Source organism: Argiope bruennichi, chromosome 1, assembly GCF_947563725.1.
Source record: "Argiope bruennichi chromosome 1, qqArgBrue1.1, whole genome shotgun sequence".
NCBI lineage: Eukaryota > Metazoa > Arthropoda > Arachnida > Araneae > Araneidae > Argiope > Argiope bruennichi.
The window spans coordinates 115,814,299-115,834,920 of NC_079151.1; the positions used below are offsets into that span (position 1 = coordinate 115,814,299).

Below are 20,622 nucleotides of genomic sequence, written 5' to 3' on the forward strand. Positions count from 1 at the left end.
CTAAGATAAAAAATAATGCGAAATTAGTTCAAACATTTTTTTATCAAAATTTTAAAAGAAAACAGTTTTTTTTTTTCAAAAACCATTAGGCTTCCTCAAAATATTATAAATGCAGCATTTACGCAACTTTGGGTCCGAAGTGCATAGCGATAAAAATGTTGAAATAATGTTTTGTTGAGCTCCAAACATTGTGTCATAATTGTTTTATGAATGTGAGATTGATATATTAAGTATAAATAAATAATATTGGCAGTTCTGCACGAGAAGGTCTATAGCTTAGTTATTATGAACGTATTTACAATTGAAAAAGACATTAATTACCATCTGCAAAAATTCAGAGAAAAAAAAATCGAGATAAACAAAAGAAAAAAAGACATTCAATATATGAAGAAAAAGAAGGTTTAAAGTATCCGTATGGATAATTTACGATTATTTTCTGAAGAATAAATACTTTTTCACACTAACTACGAATTTTAAATGCGTTGCTCTCAAAATTATTTTTTCAAAATAAATTTTAATCGGTAAGATAATTTCTCCAATACAGAGAAATGTTTTGTATATTATTGCTAATAAATTGAACAAAAATTTTTGATTTACAATAAAAAAGGGTTTTTTTTTAATTTATAGCATTTTTTATAAAAAATTATTTAGGAAATACAGAATAATGTCTATATTGTAACATACGAACCTTCAGAATGTTTTTGCATTTCCTCAATTTTAGATAACAATTAATTAAATATGAAGATATCTATGAGGTTTTTAGTGAATAAAGAAAATTATATTTATTATATTATAATTATGCATAGAATTTCAATCTTTATTAAATTTTATTGAAATTTTTTTCATTTTAATGAATTTTAAAAACATTAGGGTATTTATAATTTGTTTTATTAAATTTGTATTGTTATTTCTACTATTTAATTAGAAAACATAAAACCAATATTTAAAAAATAGCTTTGAAAAAAAAATAGTGTTGAACATAGGCAGTCGCAATAAATTAAGCATTTGACAAAGAAAAATAAGCAAACGCAACTGGAAAATGTCACGCTTTGAAAATTTCCATCACTATTTGATGGATTAAATTTCTATTAAAAGCTTAAAAGGTATTTTATTTCAATATTATATCTTCCGTTTCGTGTTTGAGCAAATACGAAAAAATAAAAAATTATACCATTCAAGCGTTATTAAAACCAATTAGAAAAGCTGTTTAATGAAACAGAAAAAATACGATGATAATGTTATAATAAATTATGGAATTATATACTTAAAAGAAAGATAAAACAATAATAAATAATTGAAATAAGGATTCCTATTATTTTTTTTTATTTCATGCAGAAAATTTTGAAGAATATTTGTTTGTTTAAATTCAATAATTATGCATAAGTACTTTAAGTTGATAATGCGAAAACCGTAAGCTAATTTTTTTTCGAAGAATTAAATTGTTACTAACGTATATATATATATATATATATATATATATATATATATATATATATATATATATATATATATATATATATATATATTTAAAAAAGAATAAGTTTTTTTTTGTTCAGCCTTTAAGACAATTATGATGTCTTTATTGACTAGATAAATCTACATCAACTAAAGTGTTTAAAGTATTAATTGCGAGTAAAAGGTAAGCATCTCTTTTTTTTTAAAAAATTCAAAACATTTTCCAGCTATCTCGATTTTTCTTTTTAGCCAAACAAACGAATTTTTCCCATTTACTACATTACATTCCATTTACTACATTCCCATTTACTACATTTACATTTCCCATTTTCCATTACAAACTAAATAAATAAAAAAATAAAAGTAAGTAAATAAATTTATTATTCTTTTAGAGGAATCCCTGAATAGGCATTAACATTAATATATTTTGACTTCTGATATGAACAATGACAGGTAGAATATTTATTCAGTTTTTGTGCTTGATAAACGCGTTTCAGCAAATTCGAAACACTTTCCGAGAAAATATCAGATATTTTTTCATCTTGAAATCAAATTTTCTTTTTTTTTTCTCTGCGGTATCCTCTAATATAAAAAAAGTATTTTTCTGAAAAAATTATTTTTGACGCGATTTAATTATTGATTTCAAAAGTTTCTTTTATTTGTATTTTCTTTCAAAGTAGAATATGTAATTAAGAAAGAATTCAGAATTATACCTTCATTTGCTAAAAACCCTTTCAGTTGCCGAATTATTGTTTCAGTTGCTAATTATGCCTTCAGCTGCCAATTCCAAATCATTTTAACAAGTAAGCTTCAGGTATTAAAATGATTTTATATAAATAATCTATTTTGAAGTTAGTTAAAAAGCACTTAACTTTCTGAATATAAAAGTTTCATAGACAATGTCAGATTTAATGTTATTTGCACTGCTTTCCAAAAATGAAAGGGAAAAAATCTCAAAAATGGTGATAACTCACCCAAAAATAAGCCAATCTGTATGCAATTTGAATATATTGTCAAAAATGAGTTGCTGAGTAAAACTGCAACATGCAAATTAATAGAACTTCAATTGGAATACGCCTCGGCGAAGAGCATAAAATTGTATATTTAAGAGAAAACTTGTAAACCTCCCTTTGTTACTAAGAAATTTGCGACAATCAATTTTTTACAACGCCCTTCAGTGATCATTTGCCGGAAGGCCTATAATGGAGAGCTAATGGAAGACTAAAAGAGAATATGGGCAGACAGAAATGGCCAGATGGCTAAATGTGAATCCATCTGTGGTTCATAGACTTTGGCAACAATTTCTGATCACAAATTCAACATCCAAAAGATTCAGCCAAGGGCAGCCTACCGTTAAGACAAGATCTGATGATCGATATTTCTTGTTATGCTCAAGAAGGAATCGAACTTCAACTCCGAATAAACTCATATCCTCTCTTGCTACGGTCAATGGAAGCTTCATCGTCAACTGTGCATAAAAGGTTTCACGAAGGTGTTTTGTACAAGAGGTGACAAGCCGTTTGAGGTGGGTGCATTGGTATGTCCACTCGAGAGTTGATCAATTGATGGATCTTTTTCTTACAGAAAAGTCAAGCTTTAGCCTCCAAGTGATTGTGGTTATTTTATTGGGTGAGAAACGGGTGCCCATCATCATCCCATCCATCAAACATCCGTAAAAGAAATGAATACAGAGAAGGCAGTGTCTGTGTTTGAGATGATATCTCTTTGGGTTGACGCAAATTAATAGAACTTCAATCGGAATACGCCATTGGAGAAGAACATAAAACTGTATATTTTATATGCGATGAAAGATTCCATGTCTTTCAGCGTAGAACTGTAAAGGCTCAGGCCTATAGAGATGACATCCTAATGACTTATGTGCGCCAATAAGTGATATGATTTCCTGGTCTAGGATGACAATACTACACCGCAGAGGCTGGTATTATTTTCAGCAAGGAGCAATTTAGCATATGAGATGGCCAGCTCAATCACCCGATCTAAATCTTATCGAACAAATTTGAAAGATTTCAGGAAGACATATAACTGCTCTCAATCCTTCTATTAAGATAAATGCCACTCCTGCAATGGCTTTGAAAGAGCAGTGGGTCTCACTTGCTATGGAGCTGATATACCTTATAATTGACAACATCACACATCTCTGCATGTGCTGTATTGTTTGTAGAAGCGATCATACTCCAAGTTAATTTTCCTATATTAAAAGTAAACATCCATTTTTTTCTATTTATATCTGCTAATTTCTGTAACACTATAAATTTCAGGTAATTTCTTTTCATATTATATTATATTATATGTTACTAGGCGTTTTATACTGTGGGTCAATTTCATTAAATTCTAAATACAATTTTTAGAGAATTCGTCACTTTTGTTAATTTTGCTTAATTTTTGGAAATCAGTGCCGTTGGAGGTCGCTTTTGAGATTCAACATAAGAAAAAGGAAATATATCTTTCCTGAATGGTATTTTAACGAGTTGAATTCCATTTTTGTACAAAAACGCAAAATTTAGCGCTGCAAGTAAAATAATAAACTAAAATCTAAAATTCCCATTGAAAAACAATCTAAATGGTATTTGAAATACTTGCTTGCAAATGTTTTCTTTATCGTTATTTATATTTAATTTTTTTATATAATAAATTCGGAATAAATTATTGATAGAAATTCAAATTCGCATCATATGAAATACGAAAATTATCTCACACACGATGACACTTGGACTGCTTCCTTTTTCTCCAAACTGAAGAAATTAAAACATCAATTCCAGCTAAGCAGCTTCATTAAAATTTGTCAACCATATTTATTTTACTTTGACAACCGTTATTTCTTATGAAATAATATAAAGAATATTCGAATCATTACCCTGAAATATTGTAGAATGATATTAGTATAAGGAAACTTGATTTGCCTGCTTCATATATATATATATATATAAATAACCAATCTAAAGTAAGAATAGTTTGAAAACAAAACAAAACAGTTTCGAAATCGCAATTAAAAAATATTACATATTCAAACTAAAACCGGAAAAGGAAAGAAACTTCATAGTATTTAGAGAGCGCAACTGCAGCTACTTCTAAAACACAGATGAATTGATACAAAAGTATTAAAATCAAGTTAATAGGAAAATCAAATAAACCAAATAAAAAAGAATCCGGCCTGAAGACTTTTTCAAGGGTCACTCTCAGGAAGGGATTCAAAGAAAGGGATTTTTTCTGTGAGGAAATCCCTTTCTTTGAATCTCTGCCTGAGAGTGACCTTTGAAAAAGTCTTCAGGCCGGATTCTTTTTTATTTGGTTTATTTGATTTTCCTATTAACTTGATTTTAATACCTTTGTATATATATATATATATATATATATATATATATATATATATATATATATAATTATTTTAAATATAAAGTAAGTAAGTATTACTGTATATTAAAAAATTACTTTTGTTTATATCAACAATAAATTTCATATACAAAAATAAATGAAAATATTTCAGCTCACGCGTGTATAAATTCAGTAACAAATAATGAAAAATCTTTATTTTAAAATGTATTTTCATTTATTCTTAAAAATTTATTGCTACTAGGCCTAAGATGTTCGTAGAATTTAAATTGTTATTGATAGAATTTCGATTTTTGGTGTCTCAGAATGATACATAGATAAGTTTTTTGCAATAATGTGAAAAAGAAAACATATTGAGGAAAATGCTTCAATTTTGACATGTTTTAAATAAAAAAATTCTTGGTTAATTAAAATTTCTTTTTAAATAAAAGAATAAAATAAATTAAAATTACGCAAACAATTTTTGTATTGTTGTTATCAATTATTTAAGAAGTTACCTTTTACGAAATACGGTGTCTCTAAGTTTAACGGTATGTCATATGATCAACCTATGAAGATTATGATGTTTAAAATAATAATGATTTTTCTGGTATAACCTTCATTATGAAGAGTGATACTTGCAACTGTGTGTCCATTAGAAGGTTATTTATAACTGAGGTCATGAATTTATTTGCAGCAAATATTAGAATGAATATGAATATGAATTGGAAAATATGAATTTTGATGCGTAAATACAGTCATTATAATAAGAAATGCGATTTCACTTAATAATATAATTAAACTGATTTTAATTATATTTAGGAAATAAGAACAAAATTTTGTGAATTTTTAAAACTAAATTTATTTCTTTTCCAACATTTAAATCCTTCAATTCCAAAAAGAAAATAATTTAACTATTCATAAGTAGGAAACTAAAAATCAAAAGAAGCAAGTTACAAGTTTACAAATTTCAAGATTTATTTTTTTATAAACACTAACAAAATACCAATTAACAAATTCTATAACACTAAAAAAAAACCCAAACATGCTATAAAACTAACAAAAGAAATGTTTTCCTTTTTTTCGGTCATTAGTAAAGAGTACACTAATGCTGATTATAAAAAGAATGCTGACAGTTACTATACAATTTTTTAAAGTACATATTAGTAAATCGAGCGATTACATATAAATGATAATGTTTTTCTTCTTAATTGTTTAAAATAAATGAACAAAATTTTTTTGCAGTGAATTACAGAAAAGAATCTGTCATTTTAAGAATATAAACTGGAACAAAAGACAAAAGAGCAAAAGAAAAAAAATCTTTATGTAGTTCATTTGTTTTTAATTATTTGATTAAAAATCAAATTTGTATTATTTCTTCTGATTCCCTTTCAATTACTGAGTTTCAAGAAAATGTTGAAAGTTTTGATAAGTAAATCAAAAAAAATCTTTGAGTAGAAAAAAGCAATATTATTGTTATAGAAATGTATGAATTTGTTTGTGAAAAATAAAATACTTACAGAATTAGCAGCAAAACAAATAAAATCAACTGAAAACTGTCACGCTTTGTGAATTTTAATCACTTCTAAAACCTTTTGAAGTATTTGATGGAACGTATGCATGCAAGAAAAAGTTAAGCGATATTTTATTTATTCAATCTTTCTAGTTTTCAAAATCAGTCGTAGCAATAAAAATTGGAGTCATTCGAGCGTTATTAAAGTTTAACGCCAATTAGAGAAACGTTTTATAAAAACTTAATCTAGTGGAAATAAAAATATTTGACACTGTTATCATGAAAATAAAAATAAAATGCAAAGAATAAAAGATAAAATTACAAAAAAATGCAACTCGAATCGAAATTATCGATTTTTTTCCTGAAACAGACAGTTTAGTGGAAAATAGTTTTGTATGAAATTCAATAATTGTATTTTATTTAAAAGTAATACAAAAGATACAAATAGTATTCTTTTCAACAGAGCTTTAATTCTGAAATTTTTAAGTTTGCTTGTTTGTTTTTGAATTTGTTCTTAAGCACTGATTTGTTAAAAATTTCAGAGTCCTAAATTTTTAACATATCAATGCTCCAAATAACAATTTCCTATTTTAATATTTTCAAAACTTAATTATCAGTTAATAGATTATTGTAATCAAATTTTATTTTCATACGCTTGTTACCTTTTGGTGTCGATTTTAAGGAAAAAAATTGATTTCGATATTCCATAATATTTGAAATAATAAATTATAAATGAAAAATTATAAACAAGAACAATCGGAAGATAAATAATACACAAGTAGAAGCGTGCTATTAACCCTTTCAAAGGCCATGGGAAGTATGCTTCCTACCAAATTTGTCAATCTTCGAATGGAGTTATGTAGGTTGGCATAAGTTCTGACGCATTTTTCAATAAGACAGAAACTCAGATGCTTCAGTTCTTTATCTCGCAAAAAATGCCGTGTTTTGATTTGCTGTTTAATTATTAATTAACCAAATTAATTAATTAAAGAAATTATATTTATTTAATAAGTTAAAGGAATCTCTTTTCTTAAGCCAATCTCAATCTTAAAAATGTTTTAATATACCATGACTAGAAAAAATGATCCTTTAAAGGGTTAAAAAATATTTTTATTAAATTTATCATGCATAGAATGTCCAAAAATTTTGACTAATTGACTTAATTTTTATTAATTGACTTGACGTTCGAGATTCCATAATATTTGAGATAATGAATTATAAATCAAAAACTAAAATTTAATTCAATTGAAAAATAAATAATATACTAGTAGAAGCGTGTTATTAAAAAATATTTTTATTAAATTTATCGTGCATAGAATTTTTATAAAGTTTGATTAATTGATATGACTAAGTGGAATTTAATTCCTTAAATCGAATTTAACAAATATCTAGTCTTATTACTTCTTCCTGAACTCTTATTACACTAGATTACATGCTAATTTCAAAGTATTATCAAAATATAATCAAAGTTACAACCGAGAAGTTCAATCTGTCGAAAATTCTGCTAATTGAAAAATTTTCCCAGAGAAAATAAGGGCCCATTAAATCAGAGTCAATCTTTATGATAATAGGATTTCATGATTGTTACTCGACGATGAAATCCAAGAACTCATTTTCCGGTTTATCGATCGAGTTATTCACGGCACTGAAATGCAAGATAAACATGAAAACGAGACCGTTGTTGTGGGAGCGACGTCGATTTTCACTCTTGACATTTGGCGAAATAATTCATCCGCGCCAAAATGCTAATCTGTTTTATTCATTTAAGTCAGAATGGTATTTGACTTTTATGCCAAAATGCTCAGTTCAGACATGTCAGTTTTCGTGTTTGAATCGATTCACAAACTTTATGAGGATATTGTCGTGCTATCAAATGGATATATAAAATTTGTATTCATGAATGAGGTTGAATTTGCATTCTGAATATCTATACTTATAATAAAGCTCAATGTGTGTGTGTGTGTGTGTGTGTGTGTGTGTGTGTGTTGGCGCTCTACAGGCCAGACCGTTTGACATACAGCTACCAAATTTGGTACATGTATACCTTGGAGGTCGGGAATGTGCACCTGGGGTTTCTTTTTTCGAATTTTTAATTAGAATTTTAATTATTAATTAAAAACTCACTTTCCCGCCAAAAAAATCTTCCATTTTCCCCACCGCCAACTTTTCCGCCAAAAAAATCTTCTATTATCCCCAGCGCCAAACGAGAAAGGCTTCAGTTTTTTTTTCTCCCAACAGTAATGAGGCTAGGGTTAAAATTTTTCATCGGATTATTTCAATCGGTTCTGTTTATTTTCTTAATGTTTGATGCATTTAAAATTAAACATTGTTAATGAATCAATCTTTGAGATTCATTCTGAAGTACTTTTGAATTAAAATAAAACAGAATAAAGGAAATTAAAAATTTCTAATCCGCATAGCGTTACCCCAACTGGCGTAGAAAAAAATCACGTATTTGCGTTACGTAACCGGCGAAGAAAATTCACGCATGCGCATTCTGTTCTGACTGTTGCCATGACAACGTTATCAATGGATGATTTAAATTATTTTTGGGTTAGTTGCATGCTTTTGTAAGTAAATTGTATTTATGTTAGTTATATATTTTTTGTATATGCTTATAGTTTTAAGTACATCGTTTTTTAAGTAGTTTTTTTAAAACCTGTTTTCAACCGTTTATTTTAAACGATTCGTTTTATTTTCTTAGTGTTTGATGCATTTAAATTTAAACATTGTTAATTAATCGATCTGCTCATAATGAATCTAAGAAAATTTTGTTGACCAACTCTTGAGATATTACATAAATTTAAAAAGATATTCTTTAGTGCCCATAAAGTTTAAACGCTGAGTGACTCTATTTTCAGTAATCAGATTATAAAAAAATGCTTTGTTTCAGTAAAAAATATTATTATATTAATTGAAGATAAATTCTTTCCACTTTAATTTAAAGCATAAATTCTACGGGTGCTAACAGAAAATGAGAGAGATACATATTACGTTATGACTGAAGGCCTTTATAATATTATGAATGAATTATATGATAATCAAAATTTGAAGTTTTAAAATATTTTGATAAAGAAGCTATTAAAGTAGAAATTGCATAAAATATTTAATTATTAAAATTTTAACGAACATTAAGATTGGCGAACCGGCTGGTCGCCAAAGGCGGCTAGTACTTATAATAAAGCTCAATGTGTGTGTGTGTGTGTGTGTGTGTTGGCGCTCTACAGGTCAGGTCATTTGACATACAGCTATCAAATTTGGTACATGTATACCTTAGAGGTCGGGAATGTGCACCTGGGGTCCCTTTTTTTGAAATTTTAATTAGAATTTTAATTATTAGTTAAAAACTAACTTTCCCGGTAAAAAAATCTTCCATTTTCCCCACCGCCAACTTTTCCGCCAAAAAAATCTTCCATTTTCGCCACAGCCAACTTTCAGTTATTTTTTTCTCCCAACAGAATTGAGGCTAGGGTTAACATTTTTCGGCGGATTATTTCAAACGATTCTGTTTATTTTCTTAATGTTTTATGCATTTAAAATTAAACATTGTTAATTAATCCATGTTTCACATTCATTCTGAAGTACTTTTGAATTAAAATAACACAGAATAAAGGAAATTAAAAATGTATAATCTGCATAGCGTTACCCCAACTGGCGTAGAAAAATTCACGCACTTCCGTTAACGTAACTGGCGAAGAAAATTCACGCATGCGCATTGTTTTCTGACTGTTGACATGGCAACCAACGGATGATTTAAATTATTTTTAGGTTAGTTGCATGCTTTTTTAAGTAAATTGTATTTATGTTAGTTATATATTTTTTGTATATGCTTATAGTTTTAAGTACATCGTTTTTTAAATAGTTTTTTTTAACCTATTTTCAATGATTTAAATTATTTTTAGGTTAATTGGATGCTTTTGTAATTAAATTGTATTTATGTCAGTTATATACTGTTTTGTATATGCTTATAGTTTTAAGTACATCGTTTTTTAAGTATTTTTTTAAACCTGTTTTCGACCGATTATTTTAAACGATTCATTTTATTTTTTTAGTGTTTGATGCATTTAAAATTAAACATTGTTAATGAATCAATCTGTTCATGATGAATCTGAGAAATTTTTGTTGACAAATTCTTGAGATATTACATAAATTAAGAAAGATATTCTTTAGTGCCCATAAAGTCTAAACGCTCAGTGACTCTATTATCAGTAATCATAGTATTAAAAAAATGCTTTGTTTCAGTAAAAAATATTATTATATTAATTGCAGATTAATCATTTACACTTTAATTTAAAGCATAATTTCTACGAGGGGTAACAGAAAATTAGAGAGATACATATCAGGCTATGACTGAAGGCCCTTATAATATTATGAGTGAATTATATGACTATCAAAATTTGAAGTTTTAAAATATTTTGCCGAAGAATCTATTAAAGTTGGAATTGCGTAAAATATTTAATGGTACGACCGGAGTTTAACCTCCTGCTTGGAGCAATTTTTAAAAATCGCCAACAACGACCTTGCGAAATGTTCAAAAGCAAAGGAGCAGATGTTCAATTATAGTGCATAATAAAGATTGCCAGCTTGGGAGCGTTATCGCAACTTGGCGAAGAAGGGGGTTAAACTCCGGTTCAATCTATTTAATTATTAAAATTTAAACGAACATTAAGATTGGCGAACCGGCTGGTCGCCAAAGGCGGCTAGTAGTTATAATAAAGCTCAATGTGTGTGTGTGTGTGTGTGTTGGCGCTCTACTGGCCAGACCGTTTGACATACAGCTACCAAATTTGGTACATATATACCTTGGAGGTTGGGAATGTGCACCTGGGGTTTCTTTTTTCCAATTTTTAATTAGAATTTTAATTATTAATTAAAAACTAACTTTCCCGCCAAAAAAATCTTTCATTTTCCCCACCGCCAACTTTTCCGCCAAAAAAATCTTCCATTATCCCCAGCGCCAAACGAGAAAGGCTTCAGTTTTTTTTTTTCTCCCAACAGTAATGAGGCTAGGGTTAAAATTTTTCGGCGGATTATTTCAATCGGTTCTGTTTATTTTCTTAATGTTTGATGCATTTAAAATTAAACATTGTTAATGAATCAATCTTTGAGATTCATTCTGAAGTACTTTTGAATTAAAATAAAACAGAATAAAGGAAATTAAAAATTTCTAATCCGCATAGCGTTACCCCAACTGGCGTAGAAAAAAATCACGTATTTGCGTTACGTAACCGGCGAAGAAAATTCACGCATGCGCATTCTGTTCTGATTGTTGCCATGACAACGTGATCAATGGATGATTTAAATTATTTTTGGGTTAGTTGCATGCTTTTGTAAATAAATTGTATTTATGTTAGTTATATATTTTTTGTATATGCTTATAGTTTTAAGTACATCGTTTTTTAAGTAGTTTTTTTAAAACCTGTTTTCAACCGTTTGTTTTAAACGATTCGTTTAATTTTCTTAGTGTTGGATGCATTTAAATTTAAACATTGTTAATTAATCGATCTGCTCATAATGAATCTAAGAAAATTTTGTTGACCAACTCTTGAGATTTTACATAAATTTAAAAAGATATTCTTTAGTGCCCATAAAGTTTAAACGCTGAGTGACTCTATTTTCAGTAATCAGATTATAAAAAAATGCATTGTTTCAGTAAAAAATATTATATATTAATTGAAGATAAATTCTTTCCACTTTAATTTAAAGCATAAATTCTACCGTTTTCAACCGTTTATTTTAAACGATCCGTTTTATTTTCTTAGTGTTTGATGCATTTAAATTTAAACATTGTTAATTAATCGATCTGCTCATAATGAATCTAAGAAAATTTTGTTGACCAACTCTTGAGATATTACATAAATTTAAAAAGATATTCTTTAGTGCCCATAAAGTTTAAACGCTGAGTGATTCTATTTTCAGTAATCAGATTATAAAAAAATGCTTTGTTTCAGTAAAAAATATTATTATATTAATTGAAGATAAATTCTTTCCACTTTAATTTAAAGCATAAATTCTACGGGTGCTAACAGAAAATGAGAGAGATACATATTACGTTATGACTGAAGGCCTTTATAATATTATGAATGAATTATATGATAATCAAAATTTGAAGTTTTAAAATATTTTGATGAAGAAGCTATTAAAGTAGAAATTGCATAAAACATTTTATTATTAAAATTTTAACGAACATTAAGATTGGCGAACCGGCTGGTCGCCAAAGGCGGCTAGTATAGAATATTTCAACCTTTTTGATCTTATAGTTTAGAAATCGCATCTTTATTATAGACTGGTTGGTGCTTTGATATAAATTTATTTAAATCAATTATAGGAAGCTTTTATAAGGTTTCATATGAATAGAAATTCGCTTCAAGACATACGCATTTGGATTGAATCACAAAATTTATATGTGAACTGCTAGTGAATAAAAATTTACAGGAGAATTTGTATCTTCAATCAGAAATAACGTAATATGATAATATTTTAGCTTTCTACTGCTAAATTTTTAAAAATAATTCTGCTTTCATAAGATATTTTTTAAAATTAATTTTTAATTCCATATAAGCAATAAAATATAAGCACCAAAATTATTTATATTTTTAGTTTTATAATGTGTAAACGTAGTATTGAAGCCAATGAAAAGTATTAATGAAACTTATATTGAAAAATATTTTTAAATTTATTAGATGAAATTTCTAGGGAATGAAATGAATATCATTAAAAAGCCATCTTTTTTTATTTTTATTATGGGGCAAACATGATTTTTGTGCAGTGTTTGCTCTCAAACTATTGAAGAAAATCCTTAACATTTTGAATAATTTTTAATTGAAAATCTTAGTAAAATCTTATCAAACTTTCACCGAGTAAGCATTTACCTAAGAAATAACTATGTGCCAAATTTGGTAATTATACCCTCAAAAATTTGTTTTTCAAAGCGTATAAATACATTGTACACAATCCAATTTGCATATGACAATCTAGCCTATGATATATGTTTCTGGTGATAGCTCACCCTGGAGGGTATATGGAAAGATGGGGGTCTGGATCCTTTCATCAATAACGGGACGTACTTTTTTAGGGAAGGGTTGTACCGTGACCGGTGTTGGCTCTTAGGACTCAACCACAGTTCCCACCAGCATTGTTACTGTGGCGGTCCTGTCATTTAGTATTATTTATCCATGTCTCTTCGGGCGGGTCAGAGTCAGTGGTATGACTTATATTGATAACCCGATGTTGGATGAACTTGTAATGCATAAATTTGTAATGTCTTACAAACTGAAGCTGAAGTTTTTAAAAAAATAGCAATATTAGTGAAACACGTTTTATTAATATAGGAAATTTTGAAAGATATATGTTATTAGCTTGCAAAATTAGCGACATTGTTTTCTCTGAATTTTTAAAATATTCTTCAGCAGAGACCAGGATTTTATCTCATCATGTTAAAGGAAAATCCAGTATACATTGTACATTTTCTCTATTATGATCAAAAAATTTTAAGAACCTAAATTTGAAACAGGGATACAATTTCAGGGACAAGATTATACACCACATTCCATCTGATTAATACCACAAGTGGCTCAATATACTGTATAATATTTAAAGAATTGGAAATTTTATTGTGCAGTTATAGTTTTACAATGCTAAAATAGTACAAAATATAAAACTTTCTGTATAATGACCAATATTGAGTTTTAATATTGTTCAATATATTTATTCACAATTTACTTAATTGCATTTATATATTTATTATTTTACATGTATCGATATATTTATATTCAATTATTTAGTTCACTTTATAATAAGCATTCTCTAAATGAATTCTAATTACCCATTAGAATATGAAAAAAATTATTTATTTACACATCTCTTAATTGTTTACCTAAATTTATTATATTTCTGTTAATTTCAAATCTGGAAGCCTTTCAGTGTGTAAACAGAATCTTTTTTTTTACTGGACACACTAGAACTTGAAATGCGATTGTCAGTAATAATAACTGCGCATTTGGCTAGATAAGAAGTATCATGAGATTCCATTTTAATTTTAGTTTTTCCTTTTAAGTTGTAGATTTTTCTTATACTTTCGAGTTAAGGATGTGATTTGAAATGAAAGCTAAAGTAGTTTCAATTGCAACTAAGATTTGCATTGCATTAAATTGTAGAAATGAGGCTGAAAAGTAATACTTTTTAAATACTAAGGAAAATGATTATTTTATTAAACTACTTAACTTTTTTTTATTTTAATTAATTCTATATAAAAGAAGAAATATGAGAGTATCAGTTTTTGTATATTTTATTTACAATAAAAATTGAGTGAAGAATTTTTTAAAGCAAAATTTTCACGCAATTATATTGTTTTTAATATTTTTTCTTTTAATTTTCTTACCTTTCTTTTTATAATTTTCTATTTTTTTCTTTCATTTTTTTATCATTATTTTACTTTAATGAATATTTTATATTATTTTACTTTCATTAAATAAAGGGTAAATTAAGCATTTTAATTAAAATTCGGACGGTTTTTACATTGGTATAAAAATTCGAATTCACGTTGCATAAAAATGCATTAAACTTTCTTCTGACTCTGCTTTCCATAGAATTTGATATATCTCAACAATTTAGTAGGAATAAACTATATAAAATTTTATTCGTTTTATTTATATTCTTGTAATGTCGTCATGGCTACGGGAAGGCACATAATTCCAAAATGTTTTAATTAGAATTAGGAGGTCTGAAAGAAAAATTATCCAAAATATGGAACTCTTTTTTTTTAATGATGCCAATACCTACTGCACTTTGAAGGCTAGAAAGTGTAGAATTTGTTTATGAGACAAAAAAAATTATGCAATTTTTAATTCTCTAAGGTATAGTGATTATTTAGAGTAATGAATATGACGTTCAAGTTCATTTATCACGTTCAGGAGACACACAAGGATACTTTGTTTGGAGACGTTTGCAACTAAAAGATATTTAGAAAGTGATATCAAAATTTATATACGTCTTTGCAAATCGCAAGCATAACATAACATAACGCCATCCTGTGCCCCCGGTGCCTATAACACTAAGTTATCTAACCAGTTGGATGAGCACAAGATGGAAGGGGAAAAAAAAGAAAGAAAGAAGATAAAAAGAAAGAGACGGGGTTCTCCAGAGAGAATCACATTGGTGTCAAATCCTACATGGCTATATTCAATTTTTTGGTGATGTAATAACTGGATAGAGGGGAAAAGAATACTTAAACAAATGGTGACTTTGAGTTGAACTTACAGGGAAATGAGATTACTAACTGAAAAATTGATAAATTACATTGAGAATATCTGTATGACATATATTAGCATATAAGTAATCACTAAAGAGTCAGAAATCTGTGGCGTCCGTCTGAATCCTGTGGTTTTGATTTCCTTCGCGAGAACTGCACTTTTGAGGGACTTTTGAAGTTATAATTTCGGCTGATTTTGACATGTGGCATTTTGGTCTCAGCTAATGTGTAGTCTTGAATAGGTCTTGGTATTTGTGAATATGGTTTACTATGGAGTGGATCTTGCCACGTGAAAGGGTATTCGATGCAACTCTCCTGTACCATTCTTCTTCGAGACTTGTTTCTGGCTTTCTCATGTGCCATGACAGAGTCAGTAGGCATTCTAGCAGATAAATTCTGCAAATAATAATAATAATTTAGTGATAAGTAAGAGTTCGCTTTGAAAACCCGAAAACTGGTCAATTATTTCGTTTAATGCATGATAAATAGTTAATGCTTTCTTCGATGTTCAAATGATTAATAAAAACTCAGAGAAAGGAATTATATACAGTAATAAACTTGCAAAAAATAATCTGTTGTTGTTATTTTTGCACATCCCCAGGAACAGCAGAGCTATAACAAATCTATGTAAGTGTGCACCCTCATGAAATCCAAAACTTTAAAAAAAAAAAAAAAAAAACTTTTATCAATTGACATTAAAGTCTGCGGATTACAGCAACATTTTCAATGTACAAGATAATGTATCGACATTTTTTGAGATTTTTTTTACTATTAAGACATTTCATCTCTCCACACATTTCACAATTGGCATATGGAATTTGGCTGCATTCCGTAACTTTAACTACCTATGCCCTCCAGCAGAGAAAGTTATTTTAAGGCCAAACTGTTTATATAAACATTATATGTAAGAGTTACAGATTAAATAATGTATCTTAATCATATCCAATACAGATCGCGATTCTTGAGAAAGATATACGAAATGTAATTCGAAGTGGAATCCGTTTTTCTTAGAGCCACAAAATATTTATCTATTCTTATTGCTAATGTTTTTGATTATATTATGTGAGAAATGTTACTCTCCATCGAATCTTGTCTTTCATGAATATGGATGGATTCATTTGTTTATAAATAATCACATGATTCAAAGATGTAATAAAAATGTCTATGAAAAGAACCAATAGAATATAATAATTTTCATAAATACACATTCAAATCGAAATATATAACCGTATATATGAAATAAATATTAGAGATAGCACCCTGAATACTTATGTAGAGATATTCTTTTATTTGGTTGATAAATATTTTACGCTCTAAGAATGATTGAATAAAGATAGACAGTCAGAAAACATTTTATTATGGAAAGACATGCCTGCAAGAATGAGCTTCTACTTATTTTTTAAAGTGACATCTGAAAATAGAAACGGTACCTACTCATATATAGAAATCTAGTCTTATATGGCACAATTTGTCCTTGATATCATATAAGTCTATATAAGCTGGCAGACGTCAACATAGTTCCAATTACTATTATAATTCTATTATTCCGTCACGATTCGCTTTCCATATCGTATTTTTTCTTTCTCACCGCAAATGCATCCGTCTATATTGGGCTGAAAGCCATCTATCTTTATGAGATGCACTGCAATCGACCAAAATACAGAGGATGGAATGTGAGTTTACTTGAGAAAATTAAGTGAATTTGCTTAAGTGAGTTTACTTGAGTAAATTAAATGAACTCACTTAAGTGAATTTACTTGAGTAAATTAAATGAACTCACTTAAGTGAGTTTACTTGAGTAAATTAAATGAACTTACTTAAGTGAGTTTACTTACCAACTTGCGACAATTTTTTTTAATACAGCATTTGCTAAGCAATTTAAAAGTTAAAAAAATATTCCAAAATAAAAAGTATGAATTCTTGCCGTAGCAATCAATGGCAGCTTACGTCGTCAGCTTGGATTTTTTTTCTTTTAGTAATTAAGTAATTCTATTAAGTAATTTTACAATCAGGAAATCAGTCGAAAAATGAATGATATGAATATGAATTAATGCCATCCTTATACAGGCATAGGAAAAAAACAACCAATATATAATGTGAATATTGCATTTAAAAGAACGAATATGATAAAAAAAATATGAAAAGTATAAAATAATAAGTTTTTAGGACCAAAAGAAAATGCTTTTGGAATTTCAAAAAAATTTTTTTTCTTAAAATAAGATGCTCCTATTTTTCAGCTAAAAGGATACAAAATTCTTCATCTGAAAGAAAATAAACAAAAGATTTAATAAAACGTTTAGACTAAAAATTCTATTTACGGTACATCATCTAGATATAATTAGCTAATTGAAGTTAAGCAGCGTCCAGAAACTACTCTAAATTATGATTTGAGTTGCAATCCATATTTAAAATAGGACGGAAAAATTAAAATTATGTTACGTAATGCTAATGTGAAAAATACTTAATAAATATATAACTAACAAAAAATCATGACATGATTATTAATTAAGTATTAAAATGTTTATATCACTAAAATACTAATTATCTATTCTTAAGAGTATCAGTACATTAAATATTAGGAATTTGAACTCGAAATCGTCAGGTTGTCCTCCTAACATTCCATTCTACTTTATTTAAGCTTTATTTGCTGTTACAGGATCGGTTAAATCAGAGATTTACAATATAGTTCTTTAAATATGCAGATTCATCAATGATTCATTAATTAAAACTCGTCAAGACAGTTAAATCTATCAATTTTATTTAACTTTGAAACTGCATATTTGCGCAATTTAGCCATTCTCTTTGAATAAAATAATTAATTAATTAGAATTTATTTGATTGAGAAGAACTAATTAAAGTACTTTCGTCTGATGATAAAAGAAATGGGCAGTGGAAATGCAACAGAGAGGGTTTGCGTACTGAATTAACTTCACAGTAGATGGCTTTTAAATTAAGTGAAAATTATAAAAATCAAAGATTATAAAAATGTTTGGAAAAACTGACATTAATAAATATTATATTTATTCAAATATTTTTATATATAATTTCTGAGATTTAACTGATGATCAAAGTTTACATTTTGTTTCAAGATTACGAAATCAGAACACATTTTTGACTGTTCATGTACGAAAAGTGGTGACTTATGATTACATATATTTAGACGTATGCTAAACCAATGTAAAAAAATTTTTAAAAAATCACACTTTTTTTTAATGTTTTTTCAAGTTTTGCATCTAATTAATCAAATTATGGCGAAGAATTTTACAATGTTTTGAAGATATTATATTTAAATTACCTAAGTAAAACCAACACAAACGTCCAGAAGAAAGTCAATATTTTTAATAAATGTTAATTATATTTTACATGGGTATAGAATTCAAAAGTGAAGGAAGTTGAATTAATTAAAAATTCACTTTATGGGTTTTATGAGTTTTTAGTTTAAAAAAAATATTTTCTAGCCGTAAAATGAATCAACTTTAATTATCACTTAAGCTAGTTTTTATTCCTAATGCTAAAAAAGTTAATACTAAATAATTAATTAAAAGTTTGTTTTCAAAATTCTTTAAAATTTTAAAGTGAAACACTTTATTTTATATTTGCAATCTATATGAAAAGTACACATTCTGAAATTAACAGACTGATTAAGAAGATAATAACACCGCTTTCTTTCTTTTTTTTAATTTAAAACCTCATAATTGTAACTTTCTCATAATTAAATTAGAGCAAAATAAAGCACTCATTATTAATTTTTTTCTAAAACAAGATATATTTTAATATTAAATTTATAATTTTTTATGAGAAAAAAAGTTTTCAGACTCCCGCTATGGATTCCTATTTCCCAATTACCTATGAAATTCTGCAGGGTAATCGGAATTGTACAGGGTAATCATAGTTTAATATAATATATTGGGCATATTACTTTTTTGAAAAAAATGAAGCAATGAGACTGTTTAATTACAACCAAAAAATATAATATTAATTATGTACCAAAATATAAATATTTTCTCCCATTTTGCTTAAAAATTTAATATTTAAATATAATACCTATAGAATAAAATAATAAAGCTATATTTCGTACTTTATTATACTATGAACATAAGAATGGATATTATTGAGTAGAATATAATAAAAAAACTTATTTATTTCACGGTTATTTTTTTATGTATATAATGACTACACACTGTAATTATCTACAACACATCACCGTTATATCCAAAAATTATAATTTTAATTATGTACCAAAATGTAAGAAATTTTTCATACCCTGTTTAAAAATTTAGTTCTTAAACTTAATACCTATTGACAGAAATAATGAAGCTATATTTTATACTTTATCTCACTGGGAATATAAGACTGAATATAATTGCGTAGACTTTAAAAAACTTATTTATTTTACGATTATATTTTATGTATATACATGAGAACCGATTGTAATTATCTACAATACATCACTGTAATTCCAAAATTATTCTGCACTTATTTACATAACAAGATCGTTATTTCTGAAGTGGATACTTTACGCTTTAGGAAGCGGAAGGTAATGGTGAAGGTATCAAATCATATTTATGCGTAGTTGCCTCTTAAGAATTTTCATGAGGTCGGTTCATGCATGAATCTAAATTTTTCATGCAGGAATAAATAAACATAATAAAGGAGACTTGTGTCTCTGAAACTTGAAATTCTTCTATGAAGTGAATCAAATATAACAAAACATAATTAACAATACATATAGACATAATTTCCCTGTTACGATGATAATTATTAACTTGTCTAATTTGCTTTGACTTTGCATTTATTTTACGACTTCATTATAAATATATACCGCAGAATTCTCATTTTTTTGTTAGTTTCGTTTTGTTGTTCGTTGTTAACAATAACTTCTCTAATTATTGATCGGGAAGATGACATTTGCATTTCTAATTCTAGAAACGGTATAGTTTTTCTTTCTAACAGACTTATTGCTTATTTATAATTCTTGTAAGGTAATTAAACAGGTCTCAAAGAGTTTTGCACCGTTTTTTCTTTGTACTTTTTTGCGCATGAAATATAGAATTTTAATTGTCAAAAGATTTCA

At 27.4% G+C, this 20,622-nt stretch overlaps 1 protein-coding gene across 1 annotated transcript in view; it reads right to left on the reverse strand.

Moving 5' to 3' along the window:
• LOC129969329 (alkaline phosphatase, tissue-nonspecific isozyme-like) overlaps positions 1–20,622 on the reverse strand; it is a 475,680-nt gene that overhangs the window by 210,912 nt on the left and 244,146 nt on the right. The gene's annotated exons all lie outside the window — the stretch shown is intronic.